This window comes from Hylobates moloch, unplaced genomic scaffold (assembly GCF_009828535.3).
Source record: "Hylobates moloch isolate HMO894 unplaced genomic scaffold, HMol_V3 SCAFFOLD_128, whole genome shotgun sequence".
Lineage (NCBI taxonomy): Eukaryota > Metazoa > Chordata > Mammalia > Primates > Hylobatidae > Hylobates > Hylobates moloch.
This window is the reverse complement of record NW_026652403.1, coordinates 60,972-74,028: the sequence shown is the minus strand read 5'-3', so window position 1 is coordinate 74,028 and position 13,057 is coordinate 60,972. Positions and strand designations below refer to the sequence as shown.

The 13,057-nt window shown below is 37.9% G+C and overlaps 1 protein-coding gene across 2 annotated transcripts in view; it reads left to right on the top strand.

The window, feature by feature from the left end:
• Positions 1-4,742: 4,742 nt before the first annotated feature.
• The window catches only part of LOC116464028 (actin-binding protein WASF3), a 68,517-nt gene continuing 60,202 nt past the window's right edge, over positions 4,743-13,057 (top strand). For both annotated transcript variants that reach the window (XM_058434952.1, XM_032147299.3), the window contains exon 1: positions 4,743-4,840. The gene's annotated coding sequence lies outside the window, so the exon portion shown is untranslated. The remainder of the gene's footprint in view (positions 4,841-13,057) is intronic.

The following is a 13,057-nucleotide window of genomic DNA, read 5'->3' as shown; positions in this document are numbered from 1 at the left end:
CCATATCAGGCATGGGTTCCTTTTTCTTTGTATTTTACTAGGCAGCTTATTGTTCATTAAATGGAAGGGAAAGAAAATATTGTCTTATGATTCTTGTATTTAGGGCTGTGGTAAGTAATTTTTGAGTGAATAAAGTACCCAAAACTCAGAGAATTTCTCTTTATTTGCTCTCTTAGTATAATTAATACAGTTTTATTGAAATTAAAATGCACCTAGCTGAGAATGTGATACACGTAGGGGTTCAGTGAATGTCAGCTAACGTTATTTTTGTTTTAGCTTACAGCAGTATCTCTTCTGCTACTTGTTTTGTATTTACTTGTGTTTGTTTACTGTTCCTCACCAGAGAAACTTTCTGGGGGGCAAAGACCTTACTATTTGACGTTGTTTTTGCCTCACTTTCTATAAGAGGTCAGTTTTGTGTTGAATTGTATGGCGGGGCCAGCTAAAATGTGTTCGTACTGGCTCTGACTTTAAAAGGTGTGGAACCGTTGTAGCAATGGGGTATCGAAACTCAGATAGTCAACCTGAGAGACCAAGAAAGAGGAGAAACACAAAGATTGCTGTCTTGTTATGCTAGACATATGCTTTTTGCTAAAAAACCCATATTTGACATTCTTATGAGATATATTTCTCTGAAGCTAGAAGTGGTTACATTTCTATAGTGTCTTGCAATCTCATAAATAGAACGTTATATGTGAATAGTTAAAAACATTGGTGATGTGATCTCATCGATAGAAGTGAAAAGAAGAACATAGAATTTCAGCCTGGTTTAGGAGGTGAGGCTGGAAAAATAAGTGGGGAAGTAGAGCTATATCTCGAGCTAGCTTCTCATTTCTGGAAAACCAGAATTTGGAGGCTTACAAGAGATGTCAAGGACCAAAATAGTAAATCCAAATACAATCAGATTAGGATAATATTGATAGATTAACAGTGAGTCATTTAGATACAACCTGTTCTCAGGTTAAGTGTCTTCATGTAGCAGAATTCTTTATTTCATATTGATTTTGGATGTCGTGGATAAGTAAGATTAAAGGGCGTATTACTAGGGAAAATTTTATTATCATTGACCTTGTAAAATGCCCTGTAGTACAAAACTAGGTATCATGAGATAAACCCTGTCATTTCTCTCATCAGACTACAGAGAAATGTAACCTCAATGTGAAGTGAGCTGCTGACGAGATCAATGGTCTGAAAGTATTTGAAATTACCTGCACTCATGTTGGCTGTCATAACGCTGCATGGTCCCCTCCTCCCCTTCCCCTCTTCTTTTTGGAAAAAGACTTTTTTCTTTTTTTACTAGGCAGTTGTTTTTCCTGGCTTGACTTGTGGTCTGTGATTATTCTCTAAATTGTGACTTCCAGTGGTTTCATGATGTCATTTTTCTTCTTTTTTCCTTGAATGGTATAAAGAATTTTTATTTAATAGTAGTATTTTAATGCTTAGGCCTAGAGACAGCAGGATTATATTTTGTTGCTACCATATTGAGGTCATTATTTGGAACCTGAATGAACAAGGATAAGTACATCTGTGATGGGATTTTAGCAGGGAGAGGTCCTTAAAGATTACCCAGTTTGTTCCTCTAGTCAGTGATTTGTTCATTTATTCAAATATTTGAGTGTCTATATGCTTTTCTTTGCAGTATTTCTTTTCCCAGATGTTGGTAATAACACCTTCAGTACAACTATCTCAAGCCAAAAATCTTAGAACTGAGTACTGTCCAACCTAGTAGCCACTAGCCACATGTTACTATTTAAATGAACATTAGTTAAAATGAAGTAAAATATTGAGTTCCTCACTCACATTAGCACATTTCAAGCTGGATCCATGTGGCTGGAGGCTGCCCTGTGGGACACTGTCACTGTGTAGAACATTTCCATCACTGCAGGACATTCATTTGGACAGCACTACCTCAGAGCACTCCTTGACTCCAGGGGAGTCAGCATTCCCATCCCCATCCACTTAATCTCCCGAGACCTACGTCTGTCAGATTTGTTCCCTTTAAAGAATCCTCCCTTGTCTTAGTTTAGGTCTTCATCACCTGTCTTCTGAATTACGGCTTAAATTCAGTGACCAGCCTTGTGAAGCTGTCCCTGCCGCTGCCCCTCCAGCTGTAGCCACCTTCTCCCTTGTGCTCTGTGCATCCCCCATATACACCTGTCAGAGCACTGGCCCCACGGAATGCTACATGCTTGTTTACAGACTTTTCTTCTTGTGGACTGAGAGGTTCTTGGGAGTCCAGGATTGGGCTTTGGTTTTTCCAGGGCGAGGGGCAGGCACAGTGACTGACACATAACTACATATATATGTGTTTATTGAGCAGGTAGAGGCATGGATGGATGGAGGCCATAGCAGGTTGCAGTTTGAAGGCAAGAGATCTTGGGATACCTGGAAACTAGACGACAGGAGGGCATTTGTGACAGAGGGAGCGTAACAGATGCAAGGCCAGAGGTAGGAAGTTACAGGGCAATTCTGCCTCTGGACAGTAGCCACAGGAGAGCACTGTCAGCACCATTCAGAGTGTAGCCATGTACGGAAATAGAACTGGAGTGATGGTGCTGCATAGAAGCGTGCTTCCCTGTTCTGGCTAGTATTGCACCTCATAGTAGAGGTGCTGTGTTTCCACTTAGCAGCCTTAACCTGTGACTTCAAAGGAGTTACTGATACGCTGTCCACTGTCAAATGAGTCTAGTTAATTCTTCAAGACTTTTATGGTTCCCGACTTACGTTAGAAATGTTAGCAGCTCAGCAGCAAAGAAAAATGCATGTGTCCTTGTCCAAAAGAAGACAATCCAATGTAGATATTACTTACTCCTTTTTTTTTTTTTTTTTTTTTTTGGTAGAGATGGGGTTTTGTCCTGTTGCCCAAGCTGGTCTCAAACTCCTGGGCTCGTGATCCACCTGCTTTAGCCTCCCAAAGTGCTGGGTTTACAGGTGTGAGCCACACCGCACCCAGCAAGAACAGTTGCTTTCTAGTCAGACTCATCCGGACTCCTCTTTTTCCTAGCTGTGTGATCCTAAAAAACTCACTTTTTGATCCTAAATTTTTTCACTTTTAAATGGAGATATTACCTGCCTGTGAGGACTAAGTTAAATGTATATGACGTGTTAGCTCTATGCTTAGACCTGAGTAAAGCATTTACCAATAATAGCTAATAACAAAAATAATAAGTCCATAGTCTTTCACACAAATGGGAAAATTCATAATTGTGTTTCACAAAGGAAGAGTTAACACGTGATTCTTAAACATAAATGGTCATCCAGAAAATACATACGATGTTCGACATTTTCTTTGTCCTTAGTCATAGTTAGCTGGATATAACCATCTCTTAAGTGAAATGTATAGTGCTGGTTACCCTCAAAATCATCAAGTCGAATCAGCTGATCTAGTAGAGGTAAAATTAGGCCTGGATAATCTAAACCCAGGGATAATTTTCTGATTTTGGAAATAAGGTGATCACTTATGCAGATTACTTAGGAAAAAGCTCACTTTTCTCTTTTACTCAGCATCAAGAGCATGCAGTACAGCTGCTCCGAAGGAAGAGAAGAAAATTGTGTGCTGCTTTAAGTAAAATAGGACGTATAAAATAGAGTATCGCTGAATGATCATTCTATTTTTTTTTTTTTTTTGTACTGTTAAAAGGATGGTTGCGGTCTTAACTATGTGAATTCTTAGAATCTACTGGCCTACATAGAATACATGTGGGTCCAGATAATTCCTTTTAGTAGACTCAAAGTTGCTTTTCTTCCATAATGAAATGGCACAGTTACCTGCTTTCTCATGCCTGGACCTCCTTTCCCAAGCTTGATGCCTCCTACCCTTGTTTGACCTTCCTGAAGCTGCACCCCGCCCCACTTCTGGGCCGCTGTTCTCTCGATTTCTTGCATCTACCTTATTGTATTAAAATTATCTGCATTTATTTGTTACCCTCACAAGACTGAGTACCTTCACAAACAGGCATTTTCTTATTCATTTTTATGTGTTCGGTGTTTAAAGAGGGGCTGACTTCTACAAGATGCTTGGTACAGTCTTGCTGAGTGAATGGATGCGTGTTCACTAAAATTTTCTTGTTGTATTCTTCCCAAGTAGACCATAATTCTGAGTAGGAAACTGTGTCATGCTTCTTGTTACCTCATAGCTCTAGCACATTGGTATACAACATTGATCAGTTTGTTCTGTAGCCTTGCTGTTAATGTCTGGTGTCCTGGAAACACCTTCTAGGGGATATTTGGCAGTTATTAAATCTGTTACTATTTTATCCCTGTAGCTAATATTAGAATATTTATAAAATGATCACCAAGACTTCTATTGAATTTGAATATTGTTATGGGAAAAATCGATACAAATGCTTTTATTAGGTACAGTTCTTATGTGAATGGTTACTATTATTTGATTCAGTCTGTAGGCAGTAACAAAACCTAAAATATATGTGTTGTTAAGTAAATGAATTGAGCAGTTTAGTTGAATACACTTAGACTTGACTTTTTCTTTTTTTGCCCTTCAGCTATTATTTACTGTGAGTCCTTGAAGTTAATTTCAGAGGTTTCTCAGGATAGGGGGTTGGAATTATACGGGATTTCACACACCTTATTAGCTCTTTACTTAAAATAATTTAAAAAGAACTAGTTCAGGGATTAGAACTCCCTTGGAATTGTTGAAATGTGAAATTTGAATTTAAGACTTTCTTGAAGACTTGAATGCATTTTGCCTACTGGTAATTATTTTTTTTTTCTTTTGTTTATAGTTTTAGTTTTGATTGCTGTTAACTACTACTGATAACTGAGCCAAAGTGGTGATGCTACTTGAGGGGAATTTCTGCAACCCATAGTCAACGATTACATGGTAAGAGTGTGTGCCTTTTACCCTTAAAGCCATTTAATTTCTGTAACATAGTTTAGAAATTTAATTAAAAATGGAAATAGCATAAAATATTTTAATATTTTTGAATATTAAATATTTAATATTAATATGCTTTAATATATAAATATTAACAGCAGGTAATATTTTAGAGCTTTAGATCCTAATTAATAGTTTAGGACATTGATAGAGAAAAAAAACTTGATATATTCACTTCCATGTTAATTTTTTTGTGTGAAAAACATGATTATGTAGTTCATGACTTATTAAGCTGAGATCTCAGTCTTCCTCCCTCTGTTTTTGCCCATTTACTTTTTCTTTCCTGGAATTTAACCAATTGTTTGTTATCTGAATCTTTCTAGTAATGCATGGGTATGAGAAGTCAAGATTTAAAAACTTAAACCTAATCAGTTAGCAGGACATGGTGGCTCATGCCTGTAATCCCAGCATTTTGGGAGGCCGAGGTGGATGGATCATGAGGTCAGGAGATCACGACCATCCTGGCTAACACAGTGAAAGCCCATCTCTACTAAAACCAGAAAAAAATTAGTCGGGCTTGGTGGCATGTGCCCGTAGTTCCAGCTACTCTGGAGGCTGAGGCCTGAGAACGGTGTGAACCTGGAAGGCGGAGCTTGCGGTGAGCCGAGATTGTGCCACTGCACTCCAGCCTGGCGACAGAGCGAGACTCCGTCTCAAGAAAATCCCAAAAAACCAAAAGCAAACCTAGTCAGTTTTACTATAATTTACTGTGAACTGAGGTGGTGGTGATCGTGATAGTGGCTAAAATGAGGTTTTTGAATTATTTATGGATTTCAGTGAGCTGTCTTGCTCTAATTTTAAGGGGTAATTGAGGAGCAATGAGACATAGCAGACTAGTAGGGCAAGTTATTTCTTTGAGCTTCACTTTCCTCATACGCAGAATACTATCATCTGTCTTGCCTGATTTATGGAACTGTAAAAATCAAATGAGAGGATGTATATAGAATTTTCCTTTTCTTTCTTTTTCTTTCTTTCTTTCTTTCTTTCTTTCTTTCTTTTTTCTTTTCTTTTCTTTTCTTTCTTTCTTTGTTTCTTCTTTTGGAAGGATAGGGAGAGAATAACACGTCTTTTGGTTTTAAGATGGTATTGAAAGAGAACATAAGGTAGAAGAAAGGCTATTATACCAGAATTAGAAGCTGGAAGATTGATCTCTAATCCTATCTTGCCTTGACCTTGGGCATATCATTACATATTAATTTACCATAGGAAAATTGAACTTGATTTCCATACTTTCACTGTACAGGTAATTTTTCAGGAATATATCTGTGTTCTCTGACCACAGTTTAATTAAGCTAGAAATCAGTATCAGATACCCAAGAAATTCCAAAATATTTTGAAATTAATGATCACATCCTGAAAACCCATGGTTAAAGAGGAGCTTACAAGGCAGAATACTTTGAATTGAATGAAAATGAAAGCATAACGTATCAAAATATATGCGATGCACCTAAAGCACTACTTTAAGGGGAAATTTATAGTGTTAAACGCTTATATTAGAAAATAAAAGTTAAATAGCTTTTGGGCTTTTCCTGTATGTCATGATGGGTTACAGGCTGATTGTAGTTCTGATAAATGGCTTCTTTCACTTCCTATCCAATTAATGTGAAGAGGGGAGATAGTTAAATTTTTTTGTCAGGCAAGCATTTATTTTTTAACACGGATACTGTCTAGTATTTGTGTTCCACTTTATAGTTTTTGGGGGGCTTCAGGTGTGTCATCTCACCACAGCCTTTTGAGATAACCAGGCAGATATTACTGCTCTCATATTTAGAATAAGGACTTGAGGCTTATGGAAGTCTCAGCTCTTGAAGAACTCGGGGCTTCTGCTTGCCACGCCATCTGCTTGTTTTGCTGCCGTGCTGCATTTCCAGGCCTTTTGAAGAAGCGCTGTGTTCAGACTGTTGTAGGTGGCACACTCTGATTAGCTTGGTGAGGCAGATTCTCTTCGATGAGGGAATTTTCTAGAAGGAGTGCTTTTCTTAGGCATTTCTGTTGGTGTTTGTATTATGCCCATCAGAGGTGGCCTTTTATTAAGTACCGTTTTGGAGCTATGACTGTCTGGTTGCTAAATGTGTCTTTCCTGTCTCATTTCTTTTATTATGATATTTAGTCCTGTGTGTGGCTAACAGTCGACTTATTTTTACTTGACCTTCATGTTAGAATATACATATTAAATAAACATTCAGTGATCTCCTACTTTGTCATACTCAGATTATTTGTCTCCACAGATTCGGTTTTTTTGGTTTTTGTTTTGGTTTTGATTTTTTTTGAGATGGAGTCTTGCTCTGTCACCAGGCTGGCGTGCAGTGGTATAATCTCGGCTCACTGCAACCTCTGACTCCCTGGTTCAAGCGATTCTCCTGCCTCAGCCTCCCGAGTAGCTGGGGTTACAGGCATGTGCCACCATGTCCAGCTAGTTTTTGTATTTTTAATAGAGACAGGGTTTCACCATGTTAGCCAGGGTGGTCTCGATCTCCTGACCTTGTGATCCGCCTGCCTCTGCCTCCCAAAGTGCTGGGATTACAAGTGTGAGCCACCGTGCCCGGCCCACAGATTCATTTTTAAACTGCTTTATTGAGGAATAATTGACATACAGTAAACTATGCTTATTTAAAATGTATAATTTGATAAGTTATTTGAAATACGTATACACCCATGAAACCATCAATGTAGATGAACTGGTGACCGTTGTTTCCTCATGGCCCTTGGTCATCTTTCCCTTTTGTTTCTCTCCTACCCTCACATAACCGCTGGTCTGCTTTCTGTCCCTATAGATAAGTTTGTATTTCCTAGAATGTTATGTAAATGGAATAATACAGTATGTAGTCTTTTCATCTGGCTTTCATTCAGCATAATTAGATTCATCTCTGTTGTTGCATGTATCAGTAGTTCATTCCATGTTATCATTGAATAGTACCTCACTGTATGGACATAATGCAGTTTGTTTATCCATTCACCTGCCAATGGACACTTGGATTGTTTCTAGTTTTTGGCTGCTACAAATAAAGCTGCATGAACATTCGTATACAAGTCTTTATGTGGGCATGTGCTTTTATTTATTTTAGGTAAATACCTAGGAGTAGAACGGCTGGATCATGTGATAAGTGTATGTTTAACTTTTTAAGAAACTTGCAAACCATTTTCCAAAGATTATTTTATTTCTCTTGAGCAGTGGATGATAGTTCCAGTTTATCCATGTTCTCATCAGCACTCTGTATGAACAGTCTTTTTAAGTTTAGCCATTCTCATCAGTGTGCAGTCATATCTCCTGCGGTTTTAATTTGCCTCTCCTTAATGACTAATGCTGTTGAGCATTTTTCATGTGCTTGCTTGCCCATCTGCATAACTTCTTTAGTGAAGTGTCTGTTCAAATCTTGTGCCCATTTTAAGAAATTGGATACTTTATTATAGAGTTTCAAGAATTCTTTATATATTCTGTATCAGATCTTTATCAGATATATGATTTGTACTTTTATTCATTTTAATAGCATTTTTTTTCTTTTTACCCCAGAATGAAATTTTTGGGAGCCATATGGGATTATTTTTTGGTTTTATTTTTCGCACTTTCCCCAACCCCCATAAAAGTAGTTGCTCTTTGTCATCTTCTTCCTTTTCTTCCATTTTCTGGCAGGGCACTTAGGCTGTACATGAGTCAATACCTGTGCAGGACAGAAGACCCCTAATTAGTGAATGTGTTTGCATGGCTGGGATGGTCAGCTCTTTATTTCTGGAGGCTGGAGATGTGCCATTCCAACTGTCATCAGTATTGACTCGGTGTCCCTGGGGTGCAGTCGAAGGCCTTACCTGAAGTATTACAAGGTCAGAAGCCAGAACAGGGCCAGATTCAGATTCAATGATGAAAATGCTGGAGACAATTTACCAACATCCCTTGATTTTTACATGTTCATTTCTGATTGAATTGTATTGTGCTTACTGTGTGATTGTAATTTTCTGTGTGATTGCAGTTAACTTTTTTGTGTGATCTAATTCATAGCTTTTTTCTTACAACTTATCCGTGTTTTTTAAAATATGCATTCTCACATTTAGGTATAACATCTTAAAAAACTATCAGTTAACACTTGTTAATTGTATTATTCAAATCTTGGTCTTTGTTGGTTTCTGAGAAAAGTATGTTGGGTCTTCTACAAAAGGATAATAAAAGTTCATAGTTGTCATTTTTACTGTTTTTTTTTTTTTTTTTTTTTTTTACCAATTGAATATGATAAGTGTCTTCACCTCCATCTGTTTTTGTTGCATTCACCTTGAGTTTCTTTTGTGTCTTAGAGCCTGACTCCCTTTTGTTGTTAGCATTTGCTTGGTGTATGTTTTTAATCTCTTCATTTTTGTCGCTCCTAGTTATTTGATTTTAGATGTATTCTTGAATATTTATCTTACAAAACCCAAACAACTCAGTTTGTGTGTTGCTTTGTTCAGTGGAGGCTGTTTGGTGAGTGGTAAGGACATGGACTGAGTCCAGGCTGCCTGGGGTTGAATTCAGGCACTGCATAAACTGGCTGTGTGGTGTCTGTCAAGTTTACTTAACTGTTGGTGCCTGTTTCTTCCCTATACAATGGAAATGTTAATAGTTTCTATCTCAGTTTATAAGAATTAAATGAGCTAATATATGTAAAATTCTTAACAGTGCATGGCACATTCTGTAAGTGGTTTGGCTGTGTCCCCACCCAAAATCTCATGTTGAGTCATAGTCTCCATAATCCCCACATGTCAAGGGAGAGACCAGGTGGAGGTAATTGAATCATGGGGGCAGTCTCCCCCATGATACTCTTGTGATAGTGAGTTCTCATGAGATCTGATGATTTTTTAAGTGTTTGGTAGTTCCTCCTGCATTCATTCTCCCTCCTGCTGCCTTGTGAAGAAGGTGCCTTGCTTCCACTTTACCCTCCGCCATGTTTGTAAGTTTCCTGAGGGCCTCTCCAGCCATGTGAAACTGTGAGTCAATGAAACCTCCGAAACCTCTTTCCTTTCTAAATTACCCAGTCTCGGTAGTATCTTTATAGCAGTGTGAAAACAGACTAATACAAAGTCTTAGCCATTAATAGTGAGTTCACCCATTAACACTTACTGTGATTATTTGGAAAGCCATGTTCACTATTAGTGCCTTCTTTTTGTTAAAAAAATTAATAAGTTTCTTGTCCATTGCTGACTTTATTACAATTTTTTCCTGTAATGGTTTGTTATTGACATATCCAGTATCTTCTAGTTGTTTGTACAAAATCAAAATATTGATCATGCAAATAACACCTGAATATATACGTATTTTAAAAACTTGTAACACATTTGCAATTAAAGTACCTTTTGAGTCTCAGCTCTGTTCCTCCCCCGTTAGAGATAATCCATTATTATGAATTTGAGATGTTTCCTTCTCTGACACACGCACACACTCTCTCTCTCTCTCTCCCTGCCGTCACCCCCACCTCCGCCCCCCCATCTCTCTCATATGTATGTAGGACTACATAATACTTTTTACTAAATGGCATACTGTAATTATGAACTTTGATTTTTCATTCATTGCTATGTTTTGGAGGTCACTCCATATATATATATTTATCTTGTTTCTTTTTAACAGCTACCTTTCCCCTATTGGTAGTCATTTCCAGTTTATGTCAAACAGTGCTGCTGTGAACATTCTTGTACATGAATTCTTGTGCAAAGTGAGAATGTTTCTCAGAATAAGAGATGGAAATGCTAGGGTCAATAGTATGCATATTCCTAGTTTTATTAGATATAATTCTTTCGAAGGACAATTTGATGGTTGGCTGCCATTTGTATTTCTCTGATGTAAATTGCCTAAATCTTTTCATTATGGTTCTCCAACCACACATCTCATGGCCACAGTCCTTCCTGTCATATTTTTGGCTTGTGGTTTTCTTCCTTTAATCTCATCCCGTTGCCTTTCAACTTTGGAGGTTATCTATCATTTGTAGTCCTGTAGTATTGTTGCACATATTTTAAAGGTACATGTTTTTCATCATTTCTGTGGATTTGAAACAAAGGAGAAGCCTAGTCTAGGTGCTCTATTATATTCTATTTCTTTAATCTTCCATTTCAAATTATATAATTTTTGAAAGGATTTCCTATAAATGAGCTAAGGTTATGCACATACACACATGCCATACACAACCTGCTTATAAGTGTCTCATTTTAATGGAGAAATATGCTTAGCATATGCTGCAGCCTTAAATGGAAAGTAGATTACATTTAATCCCAAATCAAGGAAATGGAGATTGTTATTCTTCCTTGTCTGAAATATCACCTTAAACTGCTGTTTTCCTTAGTTTACCCACAGCAGCATTTCCATAAGTCTCCTTGGAGGCTGGGTATATATTCTAGTCTTATGCACACAGCTTCCTGGCAGACATCAAATGGAATTTGCCTTACCAGATGTCGTACTGAATCATGGTCTGCAGAGAGGTGGATGGATCGCATCCTTGGCCAGGGAAGTGGGATGGATACAAATATCTGGGTCAACTTGATGGTTAACCAAAGGTTAGTCATGTTATAAAAAGTCATGTATATAAAAAATACAAAACAGAATAAGATAGGGAGTCTGAAGCTTATGCATGCAATCAGCAACAAGGCAGTGTCTGAAGAACCAGACAAAGCCATCTGTTTAATAAGATAATAAAATCTGATATAAAAGGAACCTTGGAAATGTAAACCACTTTCTTCCTTTTTGGTCAGAGCTGACTCTTCATGACAAATGATCAGGTGCTTAGAGAGTTAAGAATGGGGAGGGACCTGCTGGGATAGAGGGAAAGAGAATGAATAGAAGCATCATATTAGAAGTCAAGGATTACTTGGATACCAAAGCAGACAACTTTCCCCTCCTTGGCTGCCTTTTTATCCTGGTAAGACACAGAAATGAAGCAGCCTTGGCTTATTGGCATATTTATAAATGGGACCTGTAGGAAGCGTTTACAATGGTGTAGTGGGCAGAGCACCAGTGGAAGTGAGAGACCGAAATTTTAGTGTCTACTCCAGGATGCAGGAGATTTTGGGTCTCTTTGTCTTGATCTTTGATTGTAAAATAAAGTTATGCTAGATCTCCAAGGTTCCATTCATCTTAAAAGTTTTTTTATTAAATAGCTGATTTTATCTGGCTGGTCAAAACAGGAAAGAAAAATAGTTCCTGGTCAAAGCATCTTGGAGGTTCCTGGGTTAGTAACGTGCATCAGAATAAATTTTTATGCACAATAAAGGACTGTAAAACAGATGTAGGTTCAAATATTAAATGTATTCTTCAGTCCCACATGTTCTGAGTATCTAGTTAAATGGACACGATGGTCTAAAGGGACTTAGAAATAAAATACGGGTATATTTTAAAAATATTTTTTATCTAATAGGAATTTAGTAATTTATTTAACTTTAGAAAGTCTGAACTAAAATGAGCATAACACAGAGCATAAAAATTAATTGAAGTATAGATATGTAGAGGGTGGTAAGTTGTAGAACAGCAGCTTTTTTCAGAGCTCCCTTTACCCTGTCCACTGCTAGAAGAGAAGGGCAGGGGAGACCAAAGTCTTGATCTTCACAGGCTCCCACACCACTTCTGTATCCCAACCCATGATACGTTGTTCTTCACTTTTACTCACTTCAAGGTTTCTTCCCACAACAGAGAAACTGCAAGACAGGAGCTAATGGTGAAAACCCTGGTGGAGAGAAATCTCGACCTAGACTTCGAATCTCTCCCTTTTCAGTTAGAACCATATTGGCTTCTACCTGGAGGATCTTTAGGTGCCATTTTGTGGCCCTTGAAAGTCAAACTATGTCCCAGAATGTCCTCTAAAAATAGGTACTTGACAAAGGTTTTTCATTACATTATTCCATAGACACAAAGTTGCCTTTTTCTGGGAGACTTATTATTTAGTTGTTGAGGCTGTATAGCAAAAGCTAAGTGATGTTTTAAAATGGTGGAATGCTGCTTCTAAGCCTTGAGTGAGAGCTTCACTCTTCCATCCTCAAACGTCTGTTGAATAGCTTCCCGATGCCGAGCAGGATGCTGGGGGGTCCATGATGCCGTCATCTCCCATTCCCCACTGAGAATGGAGTCTTTCTAGTTGTGTTTTAATTTCCAGGAATGAGACATACCTTTAATGTAGTGCTTGTCACACTGTGTTGTAACTTTATTTATATGCCTGTCTC